Below are 22279 nucleotides of genomic sequence, written 5' to 3'. Positions count from 1 at the left end.
ACTCAGCTTTGCTAGAGTCCCCAATTAGAGGTGTCCAGGGTTCTTAAGCACACTCTTTTTGCCTTGGATCACAACTTCATTAATTTTTTTCTTTTTCTTTTTTTCGTTTTTTTTTCGTTTTCCTCTCTCTTTTTTTGTATTCACTGCTTTTTCTTGCTTCAAGAATCATTTTTATGATTTTTCAGATCCTCAGTAACATGTCTCCTTTTTCATCATTCTTTCAAGAGCCAACATTCATGAACAACAAATTCAAAAGACATATGCACTGTTCAAGCATACATTCAGAAACCAAAATATTGCCACCACATCAAAATAATTAATCTGTTATAAAATTCAAAATTCATGCAATTCTTCTCTTTTTCAATTAAGAACATTTTTCATTCAAGAAAGGTGATGGATTCATAGGACATTCATAGCTTTAAGGCATAGACACTAAGACACTAATGATCATGAGACACAAACATAGATAAACATAAGCATGAAATTCGAAAAACAGGAAAATAAAGAACAAGGAGATTAAAGAACGGGTCCACCTTAGTGATAGCGGCTTGTTCTTCCTCTTGAAGATCTTATGGAGTGCTTGAGCTCCTCAATGTCTCTTCCTTGCCTTTGTTGCTCCTCTCTCATGATTCTTTGATCTTCTCTAATTTCATGGAGGAGGATGGAATGTTCTTGGTACTCCACCCTTAGTTGTCCCATGTTGGAACTCAATTCTCCTAGGGAGGTGTTGATTTGCTCCCAATAGTTTTGTAGAGGAAAGTGCATCCCTTGAGGTATCTCAGGGATTTCATGATGAGTGGGATCTCTTGTTTGCTCTATCATTTTCTTAGTGATGGGCTTGTCCTCATCAATGAGGATGTCTCCCTCTATGTCAATTCCAACTGAATAACAGAGATGACAAATGAGATGAGGAAAGGCTAACCTTGCCAAGGTAGAGGACTTGTCTGCCACCTTATAAAGTTCTTGGGCTATAACCTCATGAACTTCTACTTCCTCTCCAATCATGATGCTATGAATCATGATGGCCTGGTCTATGGTAACTTCGGACCGGTTGCTAGTGGAAATAATTCAGCGTTGGATAAACTCCAACCGTCCCCTAGCCACGGGCTTGAGGTCATGCCTTCTTAGTTGAACCGGCTTCCCTCTTGAATCTCTCTTCCATTGAGCGCCCTCTTCACAAATGTCTATGAGGACTTGGTCCAACCTTTGATCAAAGTTGACCCTTCCAGTGTAAGGGTGTTCATCTCCTTGCATCATGGGCAAGTTGAATGCCAACCTTACATTTTCTGGACTAAAATCTAAGCATTTCCCCCGAACCAATGTAAGCCAATTCTTTGGGTTCGGGTTCACACTTTGATCATGGCTCTTGGTGATCCATGCATTGGCATAGAACTCTTGAACCATTAAGATTCCGACTTGTTGAATGGGGTTGGTAAGAACTTCCCAACCTCTTCTTCGAATCTCATGTCGGATCTCTGGGTATTCACTCTTTTTGAGTTTGAAAGGAACCTCGGGGATCACCTTCTTCATGGCCACAAATTCATAGAAGTGGTCTTGATGCACCCTTGAGATGAATCTCTCCATCTCCCATGACTCGGAGGTGGAAGCTTTTGCCTTCCCTTTACTCTTTCTAGAGGTTTCTCCGGCCTTAAGTGCCATAAATGGTTATGGAAAAACAAAAAGCAGTGCTTTTACCACACCAAACTTAAAAGGTTTGCTCGTCCTCGAGCAAAAGAAGAAAGAAGAGAGTAAAAGAAGAAGAAATAGAGGAGATGGAGATGGCTTTGTGGTTCGGCCAATGGGGGAGAAGTAGTGTTTAGGTTGTGTGAAAATGAAGGGGTGAAGATGGGTTTATAATGGGGTGGAGAGAGGGGTATGGTTCGGTTATGAATGGGTGAGTTTGGGAGAGAAAGTGGTTTGAATTTGAATGGAGAGGCAGGTGATGTTTTATGAAGGATGGATGTGGGTGGTGAAGAGAATAGTAGGATTTGATAAGTGAGGGGTTTTTGGGGAAGAGTGGTTGAGGTGATTGGTGAATGGGTGAAGAAGAAGAGTGAGGGTGGTGGGGTAGGTGGGGATCCCGTGGGGTCCACAGATCCTGAGGTGTCAAGGAAAATTCATCCCTGCACCAAGTGGCGAGCAAAAATGCTCTTTATGTCAATTCTGGCGTTAAACGCCGGGCTGGTGCCCATTTCTGGCGTTTAACGCCAGCTTCTTGCCCTTTCCTGGCATTTAACGCCAGTCTGGTGCCTCTTTCTGGCGTTAAACGCCCAAAATGGTGCCAGACTGGTCGTTAAACGCCCATTTGCTGCCCTTTACTGGCGTTTAAACGCCAGCAGGTTCTTGCTCCAGGGTGTGCTATTTTTCTTTCTATTTTTCATTCTGTTTTTGCTTTTTCAATTGATTTTGTGACTTTCCATGATCATCAACCTACAGAAAACATAAAATAACAAAGGAAAATAGATAAATATAACATTGGGTTGCCTCCCAACAAGCGCTTCTTTAATGTCAGTAGCTTGACAGTGGGCTCTCATGGAGCCTCACAGATGTTCAGAGCAATGTTGGAACCTCCACCAAACTTCAAGTTTGAATGTGGGGGTTCAACACAAAACTTAGAAATTGGTTGTGGCCTCCCAACACCAAACTTAGAGTTTGACTGTGGGGGCTCTGTTTGACTCTATTTTGAGAGAAGCTCTTCATGCTTCCTCTCCATGATGACAGAGGGATATCCTTGAGCCTTAAACACAAAGGATTCTTCATTCACTTGAATGATCAATTCTCCTCTGTCCACATCAATCACAGTGTTTGCTGTGACTAGGAAGGGTCCACCAAGGATGATGGATTCATCCATGCACTTCCCAGTTTCTAGGACTATAAAATCAGCAGGGATGTAATGGTCTTCAATCTTTACCAGAATATCCTCTACAAGCCCATAAGCTTGTTTTCTTGAATTGTCTGCCATCTCTAGTGAGATTCTTGCAGCTTGTACCTCAAAGATCCCTAGCTTCTCCATTATAGAGAGAGGCATGAGGTTTACACTTGACCCTAAGTCACACAGAGCCTTCTTAAAGGTCATGATGCCTATGGTACAAGGTATTGAAAACTTCCCAGGATCCTGTCTCTTTTGAGGTAATCTCTGCCTAGTCAAGTCATCCAGTTCTTTGGTGGGCAAAGGGGGTTCATCCTCCCAAGTCTCATTACCAAATAACTTGTCATTTAGTTTCATGATTGCTCCAAGGTATTTAGCAACTTGCTCTTCAATGACATACTCATCCTCTTCAGAGGAAGAATACTCATCAGAGCTCATGAATGGCAGAAGTAAATCCAATGGAATCTCTATGGTCTCAGTGTGAGCCTCAGATTCCCATGGTTCTTCATTAGGGAACTCATTGGAGGCTAGTGGACGTCCATTGAGGTCTTCCTCAGTGGCGATCACTGCCTCTTTCTCCTCTCCAAGTTCGGCCATGTTGATGGCCTTGCACTCTCCTTTTGGATTTTCTTCTGTATTGCTTGGAAGAGTACTAGGAGGGAGTTCAGTAATTTTCTTGCTCAGCTGTCCCACTTGTGCCTCCAAATTCCTAATGGAGGACCTTGTTTCAGTCATGAAACTTTGAGTGGTTTTGATTAGATCAGAGACCATGGTTGCTAAGTCAGAGTGGTTCTGCTTAGAATTCTCTGTCTGTTGCTGAGAAGATGATGGAAAAGGCTTGCCATTGCTAAACCTATTTCTTCCACCATTATTGTTGTTGAAATCTTGTTGAGGTCTCTGTTGATCCTTCCATAAGAGATTTGGATGATTTCTCCATGAAGAATTATAGGTGTTTCCATAGGGTTCTCCCATGTAATTCACCTCTTCCATTGAAGGGTTCTCAGGATCATGAGCTTCTTCTTCAGATGAAGCATCCTTAGTACTGCCTGGTGCAGCTTGTATTCCAGACAGACTTTGAGAAATCATATTGACTTGTTGAGTCAATATTTTGTTCTGAGCCAATATGGCATTCAGAGTATCAATCTCAAGAACTCCTTTCTTCTTATTCGTCCCATTGTTCACAGGATTCCTTTCAGAAGTGTACATGAATTGGTTATTTGCAACCATTTCAATGAGTTCTTGAGCTTCTATATGCGTCTTCTTCAGATGAAGAGATCCTCCAGCAGAGCTATCCAATGACATCTTGGACAGTTCAGACAGACCATCATAGAAGATACCTATGATGCTCCATTCAGAAGCATATCAGAAGGACACTTTCTGATCAATTGTTTGTATCTTTACCAAGCTTCATAGAGGGATTCACCTTCCTTCTGTCTGAAGGTTTGGACTTCCACTCTAAGTTTACTCAATTTTTGAGGTGGAAAGAACTTTGCCAAGAAGGCATTGACTAGATTTTCCCAAGAGTTCAGGCTTTCTTTAGGTTGTGAGTCCAACCATATCCTAGCTCTGTCTCTTACAGCAAAAGGAAATAGCATAAGTCTGTAGACCTCAGGGTCAACCCTATTGGTCTTGACAGTGTCACAGATTTGCAAGAATTCAGCTAAAAACTAATGAGGATCTTCCAATGAAAGTCCATGGAACTTGTAATTATGTTGCATTAGAGAAACTAATTAAGGCTTAAGCTTAAAGTTGTTTGCTCCAATTGCAGGGATAGAGATGCTACTCCCATAGAAGTCGGGAGTAGGTGCAGTAAAGTCACCCAGCACCTTCCTTACATTGTTGTTATTTTCGGCTGCCATGGGTTCTTCTTGTTTGAAGACTTCTGTTAGGTCCTCTACAAAGAGTTGTGCCTTAGCTTCTCTTAGCTTTCGCTTCAAGGTCCTTTCAGGTTCAGGGTCAGCCTCAACAAGAATACTTTTGTCTTTGCTCCTGCTCATATAAAAGAGAAGAGAACAAGAAGATATGGAATCCTTTATGTCACAGTATAGAGATTCCTTGAGGTGTCAGAGGAAAAGAAAAATAGATGGAGAGGTAGAAGAATTCAAACTTATCAAAAGAGATGGAGTTCGAATTGTTCATTGAGGAGGAGTGTTAGTCCATAAATAGAAGGATGTGAGAAGAGGGGAAGAAATTTTCGAAAATTAAGTAAAAGATTTTAAAATCATTTTGAAAATTACTAATTGCTTTTCGAAAACTAAGAGTGGAAAAGAAAAAATCAAGTGATTTTTGAAAAAGATTTTGAAAGTAGAAATTAAAAAGACATGATTGAAAACTATTTTGAAAAAGATCTGATTAAAAAGATATGATTGAAAAGTTATGGTTTTAAAAAGATATGATTGAGAAGATATGATTTGAAAAACAATTTAAAAAGATTTCATTTTGAAAATCAACAACTTGACTAACAAGAAAAGATATGATTCAGACATTAAACCTTTCTCAACAGAAAAGGCAACATACTTGAAATGTTGAATCAAATCATTAATTGTTAGCAAGTATTTTTGAAAAAGGCAAGAAATTGATTTTGAAAACATATGATTGAAAAGATATGATTTGAAAAAGATGTGATTTTGAAAAAATTTTGAGAACTTGAAAAAAATTTGCATTAAAAACAAAATCTTCCCTCTTGTGCCATCTTGGCGTTAAACGCCCAGAATGGTATCCATTCTGGCATTTAACGCCCAAAACACTACCCTTTGGGCATTAAACGCCCAACCAGGCACCTTGGTTGGCGTTTAAATGCCAGTTTTCCTTCTTCACTGGGCATCTTGAATGTCCAGCTTTTTCTGTATAATTCCTCTGCTGTATGTTCTGAATCTTCAATTCTCTGTATTATTGACTTGGAAAGACACAAATTAAAAAAAATTTTGGATTTTTTTTTATGATGAGGAATAATCAAAATGCAACTAAAATCAAATAACAATGCATGCAAGACACCAAACTTAGAAGTTTGTATACTATTGGCACTAACAAATTGAGAATGCACATGAGAAACAACAAAACACTCAAGACAAGAGAATTTAAAGATCAGAGAAAGGAAATCATCAAGAACATCTTGAAGATCACTTAAGACACATGAATGAATGCAAGAAGAACAGAAACATGCAATTGACACCAAACTTAACATGAGACACTAGACTCAACAAGAAACATAAAATATTTTTGGTTTTTTATGATTTTGTAATTTTTTTTTTGGATTTTTTTCAAAAATTAAGTGGAAAAGAAAATAAAGATATCAAATTTCTTAATGAGAATTCCAGGAATCATGCAATGTTAGTCTAAAGCTTTAGTCTAAAGAAATTAGACATGGCTAGCCAAGCTTCAACAGGACATACATTCAAGAGCTAAATTAATGAGAATCAATCAGCCTTGGTGATGATAAGAACATCACCTTGAAACACTAGAATTCATTCTTGAGAACTCTGAAGAAAAATGCCTAATCTAAGCAACAAGATGAACCGTCAGTTGTCCAAACTCAAACAATCCCCAGCAACGGCGCCAAAAAAGTGAATTTTAACTAAAAACTAATAAAAATATACTAAAAACTAACTAAAACATACTAAAAACATACTAAAAACAATGCCAAAAAGTGTATAAATTATCCGCTCATCATTGCATCACGTATAGAGGTGCGCACGTGCACGGTACGCGGATGCACCGATGGTGGCACTTGATCCACTTAATGCAACTCGTGGCCAGCGATTTTAGAAGCCTTGTGGGCCCAATCCAACTCATTTCTAATGCTATTTAAGCCAAGGATTGAAGAGGGATAAAACACCTAGTTACCATTAGTTTAGTTTAGTTTAGTTTTGGAGGAAAAGTTAGTTTCTAGAGAGAGAAGCTCTCACTTCTCTCTAGGATTAGGATTAGGATTAGGTATAGTTCTTAGATCTAGGTTAATCTTTGCTCTCATCTACTTCTACCTTTCAATTCCTTGTTGTTACGTTTATTCTTCTTCTATTCTTTTGTTGTAATCTCCTTTATGTTGCTTCTATATTTTGTTGTAGATCTACTCTTGTTCCTTCTATTTTCTTTCAATTCAATTTGAGGTAATTCATAATAATTGTGATCCTTTTGATTGTTGTTGTTGATTTCTTACATTCAATTGTTGTTAGATTCTACTCTTGTTATCAATTTACTATGCTTTTCCTTTGTGCCTTCCAAGTATTTGATGAAATGCTTAGTTGGATTTTAGTATAGATTTTATTCCTCTTGGCCTAGGTAGAGTAATTAGTGACGCTTGAGTTATCTAATTCCTTTGTTGATTGATAATTAGAAGTTGCTAATTGATTTGGATTCCACTAAAGCTAGTCTTTCCCTTGGGAGTTGGCTAGGACTTGTGAAATCAAGTTAATTCATCCACTTGACTTTTTTCCATGGTTAGAGGTTAACTAAGTGGTAGCAATGAACAATTTGTAGTCACAATTGAGGAGGATAACTTGGATAGGACTTCTAGTTCTCATATATTGCCAAGAGATTTCTTAGTTGTTAGTTTATTTTCTTTGCCATTTATATTTCTTGTCTAAATTCTCAAAAACCCCAAAATATTTCATAACCAATAACAGGAACACTTTATTGTAATTCCTAGGGAGAACGACCTGAGGTTTAAATACTTCAGTTTATAGATTTTAGGGGTTTATTTTAGTGACAAAAATTTTTGTATGAAAGGATTATTGTTGGTTTAGAAACTATACTTGCAACGAGACTTCAATTGTGAAATTCTAAACCACACAAAAATCCAATCATCACTTTCTAGGGTTCTTAGGTTATTTTGCATCTTAGATCTAGGTTGAAATTCTTGTTCTCATCTTATTTCCTTTATAATTTCTTGTTCCTGTATCTTTGTTCCTCTTAGTTCTTTTGTTAATTTCCCTTTTATTCCTCTTGATATGTTGATGAACTATTGTTGGATTTAATTTTCTTTCAATGCAATTTTATGTTTCTATGTCTTCTTATGTTTATCTTCATTGTTATTGTTGATTCCTTATTTATGTTAGTTATGGGTTTGTTAATTCTTGCAATTTATGATGTTTACTTTTATTGCACTCTAGGTGTTTGATGAAATGTTTTCACTAGCTTTTGAGTAGTTTCTTTAGTCTTGGCCTAGGCTACGGGAATTGAGTGACCTTGAGTCATTGGATCTCATTGAATTGGTGATTTGAGAACCCTTAGTGGTCAATTTGATAAGCATTGACACTAGCCTACTACAAAGTCAATTGTTAGCTAGTTTAGGACTTATGGATTGATGTTGGTCAAGACATTTGACATACTTTAAGTATAGAAGTAGACTTAATGAGCTCGGTTCCTCATAATTGTCAATACATTGTTTGTAGACAAAGATGGTGATCTCAATTTCCAAGTCTTAGCCAAGAGTTCTTTTCCTTTATTTTATTAGTTCTTATCATTTACTTTCTTGTTATTTACTTTTCTTACCAGTTAGAAATCAAACCCCCTTTGTTCCTTCATAGCCAATAATTGATCACTTCATTGCAATTCCTTGTGAGACGACCCGAGGTTTGAATACTTCACTTAATTTTCATTGGGGTTTATACTTTTGACAACCAATCTTTTAAAATTTGATTTGAGTATTATTAGTTGGCTGGGAACTATACTACTAACGAGATTATTTTGTGTGAAATTCCTAACCATACGAAAATACATCATCAATAAGCAACAGTTTAAGTTTGGTGTTGTGATGAGCGGATATTTATACGCTTTTTGGCATCATTTTCATATAGTTTTTAGTAGTTTTTGTTTATTTTTTGTTGAGTTTTTATAGGTTTTAGTGTTAAATTCACATTTTTGGATTCCACTATGAGTTTTTGTGTTTTTGTACAATTTCAGGTATTTTCTGGCTGAAATTGAGGAGTTGGAGCAGAAATTTGATTCAAAGATAGAGAAAGCACTGCAGATGCTGTCCACATCTGACCTACTTGCATTCGTAAGAGCTTTTTTTAAGCTACAGAAGTCCAAATGAAGCGCTCTCAATGGCTATTGAAATATGACTTCAAGAGCTTTCCAAAACTATATAATAGTCTAGACTTTTCTTTGGATTAGAAGGCCCAAAACTGGCGTCCAACACTAGCTACCTGCCCCCTTCCAGGCGTCCAGCGCCCAAAGAGCAGAGACCAATGTACAAACGCCCAGAGAGGACTTCCTAGCTGGCATTCCACACCCAAGGAGCCTCATAGCACTTGGATCTCATCAAAGCTCAGCCCAAACACTCACCAAGTGGGCTCCAGAAGTGGATTTTAGCACTAAATAGATTGTTTTACCCTTACTAGTCATCTGTTAAGTATTTAAAGTGTATTTTCCATAACCATTAGGGGAGGATAGACCTCTTAGAGGAGGAACGCACATTATTCAGCCCTCTTAGATTGTTTTACCCTTACTAGTCAATCATGCTTGCTTCCATTCCAAGATAATACTTGTTCTTAACCCGGATGAATGTGATGATCCGTGACAATCATCATCATTCTCAACTATGAACGCGTGCCTGATAACCACCTCCGTTCTACCATAGATTAAGTAGTTATCTCTTGGATTCTTTAACCGGAATCTTCGTGGTATAAGCTAGAATTGATGGCGGCATTCAAGAGAATCCGGAAGGTCTAAACCTTGTCTGTGGTATTCTGAGTAGGATTCAATGATTGAATGACTGTGACGTGCTTCAAACTCCTAGCAGGCGGGGCGTTAGTGACAGACGCAAAAGAATCGCGGGATTCTATTCCGGCCTGACCGAGAACCGACAGATGATTAGCCATGCTGTGACAGAGCATAGGAACATTTTCACTGAGAGGATGGGAGGTAGCCATTGACAACGGTGAAACCCTACATACAGCTTGAAATGGAAGGAGCCTTGCATGTTTGAAGAAGAAGACAGTAGGAAAGCAGAGATTCAGAAGATGGAGCATCTCCAAAACCTCAACCTATTCTCCATTACTGCAAAACAAGTAATCATTTCATGCTCTTTTGTTCTTTTTCACAATCAATCCTGATAATTTCTGATCTCCTGACTAAGATTTACAAGATAACCATAGCTTGCTTCAAGCCGACAATCTCCGTGGGATCGACCCTTGCTCACGCAAGGTATTACTTGGACGACCCAGTGCACTTGCTGGTTAGTTGTGCGGAGTTGCAAAAGTGTGATTGCAATTTCGTGCACCAAGTTTTTGGCGCCGTTGCCGGGGATTGTTCGAGTTTGGACAACTGACGGCTTATCTTGTTGCTTAGATTAGGACTATTTTGTTTTGTTGGTTTAGAGTCTTTTAGTTGAGTCTAGTTTCATATTTTAAGTTTGGTGTCAATTGCATGCTTTTGTTTTTCTTTTAATTTTCGAATTTGCATGTCCTTAGTCTCTTTTTGATCTTTAAAAATTCTAAGTTTGGTGTCCTCTTTGTGTTTTTCCTCAAAAATTTTCGAAAATTAGTGTTTGATTTTCTAAAAATTTTAAGTTTGGTGTAATTTTGTTGTTTTTCTCTTTCCTCTTTTCAAAAATCAAATCTTTTTCATAAAAATTTTTCAATCATATCTTTTTAATTGCTGTTTCCAAAATCTTTTTGATCAACTAATTGATTCAGTTCTCAATTTGCTTTGATCTTATTTTCTTTTTGATTTTCGAATTTTCACTTTAATTTTCTTTTGTTTTATTTTATTTGTTTCGTTTAATTCAAAAAAAAATAAATATATCTATTTGCAATCCATTATGGATCTAAGTGGAATTGATCAGTCCAAAAGGACTCTGGGGTCATATGCTAACCCCATTACAGTTGCATATGGGAGTAGCATCTGTATACCTCCCATTAAAGCAAGCAGCTTTGAGCTAAATCCTCAACTCATTATCATAGTGCAGCAAAATTGCCAGTATTCCAGTCTTCCACAGGAAGAGCCTACTGAGTTTCTGGCACAATTCTTACAAATTGCTGACACAGTACATGATAAAGAGGTGGATCAGGATGTCTACAGACTATTAATGTTTCCATTTGCTGTAAAAGATCAAGCTAAGAGATGGTTGCATAACCAACCTACAGCAAGCATAAAAACATGGAAACAGTTATCAGACAAATTCCTGAATCACTTTTACCCTCCAAAGAGGATGACACAGCTAAGGCTGGACATCCAAGGCTTTAAACAAGAGGATAATGAATCCCTTTATAATGCCTAGGAGAGGTATAGAGGTATGCTAAGAAAATGCCCCTCTGAAATGTTTTCAGAGTGGGTGCAGTTAGACATCTTCTACTATGGGCTTACAGAAAAAGCTCAGATGTCTTTAGACCACTCAGTTGGTGGATCTATACACATGAGGAAGACAATTGAAGAGGCTCAAGAGCTTATAGACACTGTTGCTAGAAATCAATATTTGTACTCTAGCAATGAGTTCTCCCCAAAAGAGGAAGTCATGGCAGTAGCCACTGATCCTAATCCTCAAGAACAGATGATTGAGCTTAATCAACAAGTGCTCCTGATGACAAAACAGTTAGCAGAATTTAAAGAGATGCTCCATGAAACTAAAGTTGCTAACAAGAACATAGAGCTGCAGTTGAATCAAGCAAAACAGCAAATATCTAAACAGATAACAGAAGAATGTCAAGCAGTTCAACTGAGGAGTGGGAAGACGCTGAATAACACTGCTCAAAGTAGCAAAAAGTCAGTAAAGGAACAATTGACAGAGGATAGCCAAACCACTATCCAAAATCCCTCTGAGGACAGTAAGAGCCCAGAGAGGAATGCTATTGGCGTTCAAACGCCAGAAAAGGAGGGAAAGCTGGCTTTAAACGCCCACTCCCTGCCCAGTTCTGGCGTTCAAACACCAGAAAAGGGGGAAAAGTTGGCGTTAAACGTCCATTTTCCACCCAATCCTGGCGTTCAAACGCAAAAGGGGAACCAGACACCTGAGAGTGCTGATAGTAACCCCTCTAAAAAGGCTTCTTCAACCACTTCTGTAAGGAACAAACCTGCAGCATCTAAGGTTGAAGAATATAAAGCCAAGATGCCTTATCCTCAGAAACTCCGCCAAGCGGAGCAGGATAAGCAATTTGCCCGCTTTGCAGACTATCTAAGGACTCTTGAAATAAAGATTCCGTTTGCAGAGGCACTTGAGCAAATACCTTCTTATGCTAAGTTCATGAAAGAGATCTTAAGTCATAAGAAGGATTGGAGAGAAACTGAAAAGGTTTTTCTTACTGAAGAATGCAGTGCAGTCATATTAAAGAGCTTACCAGAGAAGCTTAAAGATCCTGGAAGCTTTATGATACCATGCACATTAGAGGGTAATTGTACCAAGAAAGCTCTATGTGATCTTGGGGCAAGTATCAACCTAATACCTGCATCCACTATCAGAAAGCTTGGCTTGACTGAAGAAGTCAAACCAACCAGGATATGTCTCCAACTTGCTGATGGCTCCATTAAATACCCATCAGGCATAATTGAGGACATGATTGTCAAGGTTGGGCCATTTGCCTTTCCCACTGACTTTGTAGTGCTGGAAATGGAGGAGCACAAGAGTGCAACTCTCATTCTAGGAAGACCTTTCCTAGCAACTGGACGGACCCTCATTGATGTCCAAAAAGGGGAATTAACCCTGAGAGTCAATGAGGATGAGTTCAAGTTGAATGTTGTCAAAGCTATGCAGCATCCAGACACATCAAATGATTGCATGAGCACTGATGTTATTGACTCTTTGGTGGAGGAGGTCAATATGACTGAAAGTCTTGAATCAGAGCTAGATGACATCTTTAAAGATGTTCAGCCTGATCTGGAGGAACTAAAGGAAATAAAAGAAATTCTGAAAATTCCTCAAGAAGAAGATAAACCTCCTAAACCAGAATTCAAGCCACTACCACCATCCCTGAAATATGCATTTTTGGGAGAAGGTGACACTTTTCCAGTGATCATAAGCTCTGCTTTAAATCCACAGGAAGAGGAAGCACTAATTCAAGTGCTAAGGACACACAAGACAGCTCTTGGGTGGTCTATAAGTGATCTTAAGGGCATTAGCCCAGCAAGATGCATGCACAAGATCCTATTGGAGGATGATGCTAAGCCAGTGGTTCAACCACAAAGGCGGCTAAATCCAGCCATGAGGGAGGTGGTGCAGAAAGAGGTCACTAAGTTACTAGAGGCTGGGATTATTTATCCTATTTCTGACAGCCCCTGGGTGAGCCCTGTCCATGTTGTCCCCAAGAAGGGAGGCATAACAGTGGTTCATAATGAAAAGAATGAACTGGTTCCTACAAGAACAGTTACAGGGTGGCGTATGTGTATTGACTACAGAAGGCTCAATACAGCCACCAGGAAGGATCATTTTCCTTTACCATTCATAGACTAGATGCTAGAGAGACTGGCAGGTCATGAATATTACTGCTTTTTGGATGGCTATTCAGGTTACAACCAAATTGCAGTAGATCCTCAGGACCAAGAGAAAACAGCATTTACATGTCCTTCTGGAGTATTTGCCTACAGAAGGATGCCTTTTGGTCTGTGCAATGCACCTGCAACCTTTCAGAGGTGCATGCTCTCTATCTTCTCAGATATGGTAGAGAAATTTCTGGAAGTCTTCATGGATGACTTTTCAGTATTTGGAGACTCATTCAGCTCCTGCCTTAACCATCTAGCACTTGTTCTGAAAAGATGCCAAGAGACCAACCTAGTTTTAAACTGGGAAAAATGTCACTTTATGGTGACTGAAGGAGTTGTCCTTGGGCATAAAATTTCAAACAAGGGAATAGAGGTGGATCAAGCTAAAGTTGAAGTAATTGAAAAATTACCACCACCTACCAATGTTAAGGCAATCAGAAGCTTTCTGGGGCATGCAGGATTCTACAGAAGGTTTATAAAAGATTTTTCAAAAATTGCAAAACCTCTGAGTAATCTGCTAGCTGCTGACACGCCATTTATCTTTGATAAGGAGTGTTTGCAGGCGTTTGAGACCCTGAAAGCTAAGCTGGTCACAGCACCAGTCATCTCTGCACCAGACTGGACATTACCATTTGAACTAATGTGTGATGCCAGTGACCATGCCATTGGTGCAGTATTGGGACAAAGGCATGGTAAGCTTCTGCACGTCATTCATTATGGCAGCCGTATTCTAAATGATGCACAGAAGAACTACACAACCACAGAAAAAGAGTTACTTGCAGTGGTTTATGCCATTGACAAGTTCAGATCTTATTTAGTAGGATCAAAAGTGATTGTGTACACTGACCATGCTGCTCTTAAATATCTACTCACAAAGCAGGATTCAAAACCCAGGCTCATAAGATGGGTGTTGCTTCTGCAAGAGTTTGATATAGAAATAAGAGACAGAAAAGGGACAGAAAATCAAGTAGCTGATCACCTGTCCCGGATAGAACCAGTAGCAGGAGCATCCCTCCCTCCTACTGAGATCTCTGAAACCTTTCCAGATGAGCAATTATTTGCTATTCAGGAAACTCCGTGGCTTACAGACAGTGCAAACTATAAGACTCAAGGTTCTCCTTCTGTAACCATGGAGAGGAAGCATGAAGAGCTTCTCTCAAAACAGAGTCAAACAGAGCCCCCACAGTCAAACTCTAAGTTTGGTGTTGGGAGGCCACCACCAACTTCTAAGTTTGGTGTTGAACCCCCACATTCAAACTCTAAGTTTGGTGTTGGGAGGTTTCAACATTGCTCTGAACCTCCGTGAGGCTCCATGAGGGCCCACTGTCAAGCTACTGACATTAAAGAAGCGCTTGTTGGGAGGCAACCCAATGTTATATTTTATCTAATTTCCTTTGTTATTTTATGTTTTCTATAGGTTGATGATCATGAGAAGTCACAAAATCAATTGAAAAAGCAAAAACAGAAAGAAAAATAGAAAGAAAAATAGCACACCCTGAAGGAGAACTTGCTGGCGTTTAAACGCCAGTAAGGCTAGCAGATGGGCGTTTAACGCCCAGTCTGGAACCATTCTGGGCGTTTAACGCCAGAAAGGGGCACCAGACTGGCGTTAAACGCCAGGAATGGGCACCAAGTTGGCGTTAAACGCCAGAAATGGGCACCAGCCCGGCGTTTAACGCCAGAATTGGCACAGGGAGCAATTTTGCTCGCCACTTGGTGCAGGGATGACTTTTCCTTGACACCTCAGGATCTGTGGACCCCACAGGATCCCCACCTACCCCACCACTCTCTTTCTTCTTTCTTCTTTTGCTCGAGGACGAGCAAACCTTCTAAGTTTGGTGTGGTAAAAGCGTTGCTTTTTGGTTTTCCATAACCATTTATGGCACCTAAGGCCGGAGAAACCTCTAAAAAGAGGAAAGGGAAGGCAAAAGCTTCCACCTCCGAGCCATGGGAGATGGAGAGATTCATCTCAATGGGATGCACTTTCCTCCACAAAACTATTGGGAGCAGATCAATACCTCCCTAGGAGAATTGAGTTCCAACATGGGACAACTAAGGGTGAAGCACCAAGAACATTCCATCCTCCTCCATGAAATTAAAGAAGATCATAGAATCATGAGAGAGGAGCAACAAAGGCAAGGAAGAGACATTGAGGAAGAACAAGCCGCCATCACTAAGGTGGACCCGTTCTTTAATCTCCTTGTTCTTTATTTTCTATTTTTCGAATTTTTATGCTTATGTTTATCTATGTTTGTGTCTTATTACATGATCATTAGTATCTTAGTATCTATGCCTTAAAGCTATGAATGTCCTATGAATCCATCACCTCTCTTAAATGAAAAATGCTTTAATCACAAAAGAACAAGAAGTACAGGATTTTAAATTCATCTTTGAAACTAGTTGAATTAGTTTGATGTGGTGACAATACTTTTTGTTTTCTGAATGAATGCTTGAACAGTGCATATGTCTTTTGAATTTGTTGTTTTAAGAATGTTAAAATTGTTGGCTCTTGAAAGAATGATGGAAAAGGAGAACTGTTATTGAGGATCTGAAAAATCATCAAATTGATTCTTGAAGCAAGAAAAAGCAGTGTGATAAAAAAAAACGAAAAAAAAAAAGAGAGAAAAGAAAAGAAATAAAGTTGTGATCCAAGGCAAAAAGAGTGTGCTTAAGAACCCTGGACACCTCTAATTGGGGACTCTAGCAAAGCTGAGTCAGAATCTGAAAAGGTTCACCCAATTATGTGTCTGTGGCATGTATGTATCTGGTGGTAATACTGGAAGACAGAGTGCTTTGGGCCACAGCCAAGACTCATACACTGGCTATGTTCAAGAATCATTATACTTAACTAGGAGAATCAATAACACTATCTGAGTTCTGAGTTCTTATAGATGCCAATCATTCTGAACTTCAAAGGATAGAGTGAGTTGCCAAAACTGTTCGGAGGCAAAAAGCTACTAGTCCCGCTCATCTAATTGGAGCTAAGTTTCCTTGATATTTTGGAGTCTATAGTATATTCTCTTCTTTTTATCCTATTTTGATTTTCAGTTGCTTGGGGACAAGCAACAATTTAAGTTTGGTGTTGTGATGAGCGGATAATTTATACGCTTTTTGGCATTGTTTTTAGTATGTTTTTAGTATAATCTAGTTAGTTTTTAGTATATTTTTATTAGTTTTTAGTTAAAATTCACTTTTCTGGACTTTACTATGAGTTTGTGTATTTTTCTGTGATTTCAGGTATTTTCTGGCTGAAATTGAGGGTTCTGAGCAAAAATCTGATTTAGAGACTGAAAAGGACTGCAGATGCTGTTGGATTCTGACCTCCCTGCACTCGAAGTGGATTTTCTGGAGCTACAGAAGCCCAATTGGCGCGCTCTCAACGGCTTTGGAAAGTAGACATCATGGGCTTTCCAGCAATATATGATAGTTCATACTTTGCCCAAGATTTGATGGCCCAAACCGGCGTGGCAAATCAGCCTCAGAAATTCCAGCGTTTAACGCTGGAACTGGCATAAAACTTGGAGTTAAACGCCCAAACTGGCATGAGAACTGGCGTTTAACTCCAGAAAACGTCTCTACACATAAAAGCTTCAATGCTCAGCCCAAGCACACATCAAGTGGACCCAGAAGTGGATTTTTACGTCATTTACTCATTTCTGTAGACCCTAGGCTACTAGTTTACTATTAATAGGATCTTTTGACATTGTATCAGTACCTCATGACACTTTACATGTTTTCTTTGTGTACTTTCCACAGCATGAGTCTCTAAACCCCATGGTTGGGGGTGAGGAGCTCTGCTGTGTCTTGATGGATTAATGCAATTACTACTGTTTCTCATTCAATCATGCTTGCTTCCATTCCAAGATAATACTTGTTCTTAACCTGGATGAATGTGATGATCCGTGACAATCATCATCATTCTCAACTATGAACGCGTGCCTGACAACCACCTCCGTTCTACCTTAGATTAAGTAGTTATCTCTTGGATTCTTTAACCGGAATCTTCGTGGTATAAGCTAGAATTGATGGCGGCATTCAAGAGAATCCGGAAGGTCTAAACCTTGTCTGTGGTATTCTGAGTAGGATTCAATGATTGAATGACTGTGACGTGCTTCAAACTCCTAGCAGGCGGGGCGTTAGTGACAGACGCAAAAGAATCGCGGGATTCTATTCTGGCCTGACCGAGAACCGACAGATGATTAGCCATGCTGTGACAGAGCATAGGAACATTTTCACTGAGAGGATGGGAGGTAGCCATTGACAACGGTGAAACCCTACATACAGCTTGCCATGGAAGGAGCCTTTCATGTTTGAAGAAGAAGACAGTAGGAAAGCAGAGATTCAAAAGATGGAGCATCTCCAAAACCTCAACCTATTCTCCATTACCGCAAAACAAGTAATCATTTCATGCTCTTTTGTTCTTTTTCACAATCAATCCTGATAATTTCTGATCTCCTGACTAAGATTTACAAGATAACCATAGCTTGCTTCAAGCCGACAATCTCCGTGGGATCGACCCTTGCTCACGCAAGGTATTACTTGGACGACCCAGTGCACTTGCTGGTTAGTTGTGCGGAGTTGCAAAAGTGTGATTGCAATTTCGTGCACCAACCCTCAAGTAGAGATAGATCCATACTAAACCTGGGGTTCAGATTCGGAGGAGTTTTGGCAGCTGCTCAAACCAGTGTCAATCACATATAGCCTGCCATTGAAGAAATCACTCACAAGCAAAGAGAGCAGTAGTACCAGAGTTAATTCAGAAAGGCAAAGCAACTCATACTCTTAACTCTATTCCTATCACTTAATCCAATTAGTTTTACCCCCTTTTACTTTCATAGTTTCATGATCATCATACTTCAACCAACTTCATATACAACATTATTATTAATTACCCAACAACCTTCTGATTCCGCCTTACTAGGACTTGCAAGATAACCATAGCTTGCTTCAAACCGCAATCCTCATGGGATCGACCATGACTCGCTCAGGTATTACTTAGATGACCTTGTGCACTTGCTGGTACTGCCTGTATGGAAGTGTGGGATTTGCATACACACACCAGAAGGAATCATGAAGGTCAATGCTGTAGATGCACTTCTTGCTCACAACAAGCTTATATTTCAATAGATGAGTCTTCTCACTCAACAATTGGGTAGCGTGCAGACCTTAGTTGCTAAAGTTCATAGTGCTCCTCCAGATGTTTCTCATGATATGAGTTGTGATTTTTCTCAAGGTGAGCCTTACAACTACGGTCAGTGTTGACCTAAGCAGGTTAATTACATGGGAATTCATCTAGAAACCCCTATGATACTCCTTATTCTTAAAATTTTAATCAAAGGTGGAGGAATCACTCAAGCTTTGGGTGCAGAGATAAACCTCGGAGATAGCAACCAAATCATGCCAACAGCTCTCAGGGAGGTCTTAATCAAAGTCCAGTCAACAACTTTACTTTTTAGCCCCCACAATCTCAGAGTACTCCTAACCTAGTGTCCATTGTTGCAAAACTTGAAAAGAGCCAACAAAGCTTTATGCAGGAAAGACGAGCCTCCCTCAGGAACCTGGAGATGCAAATAAACTAGAAAGATCAACAAACACCTGAACAAACCCCACCTAGCAATATGGCCCCTGAGTACAAAGAGGAATGTCAGGCAGTTCGATTAAGGAGCGGCAAGACGTTGACCACTCAACTAAGAAGAGTGAGGAACTAAGTCAAAAAGAGAGACTAGAGCAAAAAATTACAGAGATAGAGAGTACAAGGACTGGCATTGATTGCCCGTCAAGGGAGACAATGAGGGAGCTGAACACCCAAGAAGACTCAAAGAACGCCCCCTCAAGGCACCCTAACAAACCCTTTCCGATCACTCTTGATACACGTTCTGCATTACCCATGGCCCCCGAGTACAAAGCTGAATTGCCACACCCTCAGCGACTTCAGAGACCCCTCACTCTTTCTAGTGACACAGTGCCTACCCCAAGAAAAGAGTGCAAGACCATAACAGTGGATACTGAATCCATGCCAAAGGAGGAAGTGCAAGTTGCTAAAGAATCAGAGCAAACAGAAACACCAGAAGAGGATGAGAGTATCAAATTACATGCCCAGAAGCCCCAAAAGGAGACCAAGGACGAGCACTACTCATAGTTAGTAGAAGTCTTTAATAAGCTGCAAATCAATATTCCTTTTGCTGATTCTGGAGCAAAGGCCTCCTTATATTGCACTCATGAAAGGCTTACTCTCTGAAAAGAAGGCCTTAAAGGGAGATAAAGCAGTAGTCCTGACTAAGGAGTCCAGTGCACTAATTCAGAGTAAGATGCCAAGGAAGATGCCAAACCTACGGAACTTTTAGATTCTATATACTATTGGAAATATCACATTTGACCCTGTGTGATCTTGGCTCGAGTATTGATGACAAGTCATCATATACCTATTTTTCAATGCTTTTTCATACAAGAAATTGATGATTAGTGCTTAAATATTGCATTCTTTTGTGCTTAATTAGAATATTTCCTTGATCTTTTAAATTTATAAATCTTGTAGAAAATAAGAAGAAAAAGAAGCAAAGAAGCACAAAATAAGCTAAAAAGGAGAAAAAAAGAGTTTTGGGGCACACTTTGAAGTTGGAGCACACTTTGGAGCCTTAGGCCACGCTTTTAAAAGCGTGGCCCATGACCAAATTAAAGGAGGAAGCAACCAGCACCCACATTGCTCTGCCCTTGCCAAGAGCAGGGCAATATCATGATGAAACAAAGTGAAGTCGGAAGTAAATTTTCGCTAAGTTAAAATCTGGGCGCTCACAGCATGACCATGCCTCCTTCAAAAAGTTATAACCATAGCTTGCTTCAAACCGCAATCATCGTGGGATCGACCATGACTCGCTCAGGTATTACTTGGATGACCTAGTGCACTTGCTGGTACTGCCTGTATGGAAGTGTGGGATTTGCATACACGCACCAGAAGGAATCATGAAGGTCAATGTTGTAGATGCACTTCTTGCTCACAACAAGCTTATATTTCAATAGATGAGTCTTCTCACTCAACAATTGGGTAGCGTGCAGACCTCAGTTGCTAAAGTTCATAGTGCTCCTCCAGATGTTTCTCATGATATGAGTTGTGGTTTTTCTCACGGCGAGCCTTACAACTACGGTCAGTGTTGACCTAAGCAGGTCAATTACATGGGAATTCATCTAGAAACCCCTATGATACTCCTTATTCTTAAAATTTTAATCAAGGGTGGAGTAATCACTCAAGCTTTGGGTGCAGAGATAAACCTCAGAGATAGCAACCAAATCATGCCAACAGCTCTCAGGGAGGTCTTAATCAAAGTCCAGTCAACAACTTTACTTTTTAGCCCCCACAATCTCAGAGTACTCCTAACCTAGTGTCCATTGTTGCAAAACTTGAAAAGAGCCAACAAAGCTTTATGCAGGAAAGACGAGCCTCCCTCAGGAACCTGGAGATGCAAATAAACTAGAAAGATCAACAAACACCTGAACAAACCCCACCTAGCAATATGGCCCCTGAGTACAAAGAGGAATGTCAGGTAGTTCGATTAAGGAGCGGCAAGACGTTGACCACTCAACTAAGAAGAGTGAGGAACTAAGTCAAAAAGAGAGACTAGAGCAAAAAATTACAGAAATAGAGAGTACAAGGACTGGCATTGATTGCCCGTCAAGGGAGACAATGAGGGAGCTGAACACCCAAGAAGACTCAAAGAACGCCCCCTCAAGGCACCCTAACAAACCCTTTCCGATCACTCTTGATACACGTTCTGCATTACCCAAGGCCCCCGAGTACAAAGCTGAATTGCCACACCCTCAGCGACTTCAGAGACCCCTCACTCTTTCTAGTGACACAGTGCCTACCCCAAGAAAAGAGTGCAAGACCATAACAGTGGATACTGAATCCATGCCAAAGGAGGAAGTGCAAGTTGCTAAAGAATCAGAGCAAACAGAAACACCAGAAGAGGATGAGAGTATCAAATTACATGCCCAGAAACCCCAAAAGGAGACCAAGGACGAGCACTACTCATAGTTAGTAGAAGTCTTTAATAAGCTGCAAATCAATATTCCTTTTGCTAATTCTGGAGCAAAAGGCCTCCCTATATTGCACTCATGAAAGGCTTACTCTCTGAAAAGAAAGCCTTAAAGGGAGATAAAGCAGTAGTCCTGACTAAGGAGTCCAGTGCACTAATTCAGAGTAAGATGCCAAGGAAGATGCCAAACCTACAGAGCTTTTAGATTCTATGTGATGGTGTTTTTGCGGAAAAAAAACGAATTTCCAACACACAAATCCAACCGGCAAGTGTACCGGGTTGCATCAAGTAGTAATAACTCACTTAGAGTGAGTCGATCCCACAGGGATTGATGGATCAAGCAATTTTAGTGGGTGATTAGTTTAGTCAAGCTAACATTGAAGTGAATTGTGTGAAACTGTAGCCAACAGAATGTAAATTTGCAGGAATTATAAAGTGCAGAAAGTAACTTGCATAGAAACTTAAAGAGCAAGAAAATAAAATAGCTAAAACTTAAATTGCAAGAAAAGTAAATTGCATGAAAAGTAAAGGGGGTTGGGTGTTGGAAATTAAAGAAAGCAATAAGCAGCACTTAGACTAATTGCAGAATAATTAAATTGCATGAAAAGTAAAAGGACTTGGATGCTGGAAATTAAAATTCAACAAAAGAATGTAAGGAGCAATCAAGCAGAAGAGTTACTTGCAATAAATCTTAAACAGAAAGCAGAATTACTTGAAGGAGCAAACAGAAATTAAATTAAGTTTAATTGCCAAATGAGATTGAAGATCTCAGGAAATCAAAGAGACTAGAGAACAAGTCTAGATCTCAATTCCTTCCTTGATCCAACCAAGAACAATTGCAGAAGGAATGAAGATAAATGAATTGCAGAATTAAAAGAGAAGATGAAGCAGTATGTGAATTTCAATTATGCAGAAAAAGTAACCAAGAGATCTCAAGGTGAGAATGAAACAGAATTCCTCCAATCTC

General features: G+C 39.7%; 1 non-coding gene across 1 annotated transcript; it reads left to right on the top strand.

The window, feature by feature from the left end:
* Nucleotides 1–4224: 4224 nt before the first annotated feature.
* Nucleotides 4225–4332, top strand: LOC112718760 (small nucleolar RNA R71). The gene has a single exon (XR_003161086.1). It is a non-coding gene; the product is annotated as a small nucleolar RNA R71 (small nucleolar RNA).
* The last annotated feature ends 17947 nt before the right edge of the window (nt 4333–22279 follow it).

This window comes from Arachis hypogaea, chromosome 10 (genome assembly GCF_003086295.3).
Source record: "Arachis hypogaea cultivar Tifrunner chromosome 10, arahy.Tifrunner.gnm2.J5K5, whole genome shotgun sequence".
Classification (NCBI taxonomy): Eukaryota; Viridiplantae; Streptophyta; class Magnoliopsida; order Fabales; family Fabaceae; genus Arachis; species Arachis hypogaea.
The sequence above is the reverse complement of the archived record's forward strand: the minus strand, read 5'-3'. Positions and strand labels throughout refer to the sequence as shown.